Raw genomic sequence first — 3,746 nt, 5'->3', positions numbered from 1 at the left:
TTTTTCAGAATTTTTTTTTTTTTTCCAAAATATGAAGAAAAATACGGGGCGATCTTATGGTACGAGTCCTAAGCTCGCCAAATACGGACATTATGATTCTGAAAAAATTTTACAAAAATTTTTGCAAAACTTTTTTTTAAGAATTTTTTTTCCTAAATATGCATAAAAATACGGACATTATGTTTTGGACAAAAATTTCAAAACATTTCTGTACTTACGATTACGGTTAGGGTTTTAGGGTTAGGGTTAAGGTTTTAGGGTTAGTGTTGGGGAAAAAAGTCAAAATTGAAGAAGTTGGGGGAAAGGGGGGGGGGAATTTCACAATGCCGATCTTTGGCAAAAATTTGGGAGAAAATGGGAGGGGGTGGAGCAGAAGTCTCTACCCAAATCTTTTCAAATAACACTTCACCGTATATAAAAAGCATACTTTGGAAATAAGCATTTATGTATCTGCTAGTATTGGCTTCGGCAGAGGTCTAGAACAGCACGCCCACATAACCTGAGATGATTCTCATGTGTGTCGCTTGCAATGAGTATATCATCAACGTAAGCGAACACAAAATCAAGACCGCAGACAACTTCGTCTATGAAACGCTGGAACGTACTTGTAGCGATCCGCAAACCAAAACTCATATATAGAAACTCAAAACAACTAAAAGGAATGGTAATGGCACTTTTCGGAACATCGGCTGGGTTGACCGGTATCTGATGATAGGCGCGAATGAGGTCAATTTTTGAAAAGATGGTACAGCCATGAAGATTCACCGGAAAATCCTGAAGGAAAATGAGTGTCGTGGAATCAACTAGACAACCAACAAACACTGATTTATTTCCCCAAATTTGGGGTTTATATAACTGCTGATAACTTCGAAAATAGAAACTTTTCTCAACAATGCTAAGAGTAAAAGATGTTCTATATGACACATTCTACTAGCGTCCAGAAAATTGATTAATCGAATTGCCCATCAAAAGGAAAAGATCCTATATGTGAATTCTAAGAACCGTATTTTGTGAAAGATTTCTCTTTGACGAAAGTTAGAATTCAAATATTGGCAGTAATTTTAACCAATGGGAAACTAATAATTACACCTATTCGGACTAAGTGACCATGGCGTCATATCACCACTGATAAAGGTTTATTAAGACTTGCTACAGTGTGGGTGCATGTATGTATGTGTATAATATGTGTGTGTACGTTTTATTTTTTTGGATATACCACTGCGTGGCACCTTGGGCAAGTGTCTTCTACTATAGCCTCGGGCCGACCAAAGCCTTGTGAGTGGATTTGGTAGACGGAAACTGAAAGAAGCCCATCGTATATATCTATGTGTGTGTATATGTTGTGTATCTGTGTTTGTCCCCCCCCCAACATCGCTTGACAACCGATGCTGGTGTGTTTAGGTCCCTGTAACTTAGCGGTTCAGCAAAAAAGAGACCGATAGAATAAGTACTAGGCTTACAACTAGCAAGATAGTTTTTGTATGTGGCAGATGCTCAGGAGCAATAAACACTGAAAATGTGCAGAAAACAACCTTTATCACATTCCAGGGAGAAAAACAGGAAGTAGTTGATAGCTTCCGCTATCTAGGTGACCAAGTTAGTAGCGAGGGAGGGTGCGCTGAAAGTGTAGCTGCTAGAATAAGAATAGCCTGGGCAAAGTTCAGAGAGCTCTTACCTCTGCTGGAGACAAAGGGCCTCTCGCTCAGAGTAAAAGGCAGACTGTATGATGCATGTGTATGAGCCTGTTGGGGCAAGAGATATCGAAACTGAAATTGTAATTGAACCATATTCAATGACTGGCACCCATGCCAATGGTGCACTAACAGCACCATCCGAGCGTGATCATTGCCAGAGCAGCTGTCGGGTTTCCGTGCTAGTGGCACGTAAATAGCACCATTTGAGTGTGATTGTTACCAGCGTCGCCTTACTGGCACTTGTGCCGGTGGCACATTAGAAAATCATTCAAGCGAAGTCGTTGCCAGTGCCGCTGGACTGGCTCCTGTGCAGATGGCATGTAAAAAACACCATTTTCAGCGTGGCCGTTGCCAGTACAGCGTGACTGGCCCTTGTGCTGGTGGCACGTAAAAGCACCCACTACACTCTCGGAGTAGTTGGCGTTAGGGAGGGCATCCAGCAGTAGAAACTCTGCCAGATCAGATTGGAGCCTGGTGCAGCCATCCGGTTCACCAGTACTCAGTCAAATCGTCCAACCCATGCTAGCATGGAAAGCGGACGTTAAACGATGATGATGATGATGATGATGATATATGGTGGTTGTCTACTCCTTATGCAGAGTTTGACCACCTCCTGTACCTTCACATTAGAACCATCATGGCATCTAATGTGGCTTTTTAAACCAGATAATGTTTTGAAAAGATATCCACATAGATTGCATATCCAATTTGAACAAACAAGAGCTGCAGATAAATTCTGTGGATCATAAAATGTCTTTTGAGGCCTCTGTTAGATTTACAAACCTTCTAACATACGTTGCATTGAAAGGTGTGCACAGACATAAAGGCAGAATAGTTGGTGGAGGTTAATTTTCCATGGGTTCACAAATGAGATTTGAACCCAGCAAGAGAAAGGCATGGTATATCACAAACCATGCACACGAAAAGGTCATTGTGACTAACATTCTCGATTGTATATATACATATATATGATGCTTTACTATTTAAGTACCTAATTCTCCTGAATTCAAGACATTTTGTGTGTGTGTGTGTGTGTGTGTGTATGTATAAGTGTGTGTGGCAGAATTGTTTAACACATTCATTTTATTGTAATATTAGATATTTTGTCAATGTAGCTTTTTTAACATTAAGTACTGGAAAATTGGCTCACAAGAGCTTTTCTTGGCATCAAGTCACATGACCCAGTTGTTGGCCAGTTTAGTTGCAGGTATTGGTCGGTTTTAATAGTCCAATCTTGTGTTTGCAACAGAGTTTGTTACCAATGCAGGAAAAACCATTTTGGACTGTGAAGCCACCTCATGGCTATATAAACACCAGCTTCTTCTGCTCTTTGTTGATCTCTTTGGACCAACTGCCAATGAACCAAATGCAGCTTTCTTCAGCCAGTAGCCATCCATCTTCATCATTGCAGCAACAAGATGCAGACCACAGCCATATCGTCTGACCCAGCAGAACTGAAGTCATTTGAATGTTTGTTCCAGACTGCAGTATTAACATCATTTCCTTTGGCAATCATTTATTATTATAACGAGTGGAATAAATCGTCACTATTTCAACTTATTCAAATCTTATCGTTCTTCTTTCCACAACATGTCATTATAAATGTTGAACACTCAACCCTTCTCGTTACACACACACATGCACATGCATGCACACACATATATATACATGGTACAATAAATTGTATTTAATCGAAAGAGAAAGGTTTATCATGAGAGTTGTCTTCCATTACACGTCTAGAACGTATAATGTATGGTAATCTATGGGAATAGATACATAAATGGTCGAAATGTCCTTGCAGAAAATGGTTCTTAGTGTGCTGCTTAGATGCGAAAAACAAAACAGTTCAGGTCAAATGAGTACAAAGAAACTCTTCAAAAAATGTTTAAGGCAAATTACTTCTGTTATTTTTGTTTAGCTCTAACATTTTAGATTGTTGAGTGTGATTTGTGGTAAGTTTAGTTGAGCACCACAGAGAGATGTCTTGGTGAGTTCTACAACAATAAGCTATGTAACTGTTAACAAATACATACACCTTACCCCTCCCACATA

At 39.7% G+C, this 3,746-nt stretch overlaps 1 long non-coding RNA gene across 1 annotated transcript in view; it reads left to right on the top strand.

Annotated features, from left to right (window-relative positions):
- The window catches only part of LOC106879547 (uncharacterized), a 3,708-nt gene extending 454 nt beyond the window's left edge, over nucleotides 1–3,254 (top strand). The window contains exon 2 of the long non-coding RNA XR_001410641.1: nucleotides 2,944–3,254. This is a non-coding gene — a long non-coding RNA (uncharacterized LOC106879547). The remainder of the gene's footprint in view (nucleotides 1–2,943) is intronic.
- Nucleotides 3,255–3,746: the final 492 nt, after the last annotated feature.

This window comes from Octopus bimaculoides, chromosome 13, assembly GCF_001194135.2.
Source record: "Octopus bimaculoides isolate UCB-OBI-ISO-001 chromosome 13, ASM119413v2, whole genome shotgun sequence".
In the NCBI taxonomy this organism is placed as follows: domain Eukaryota; kingdom Metazoa; phylum Mollusca; class Cephalopoda; order Octopoda; family Octopodidae; genus Octopus; species Octopus bimaculoides.
This window is presented reverse-complemented; position numbering and strand designations above follow the sequence as displayed.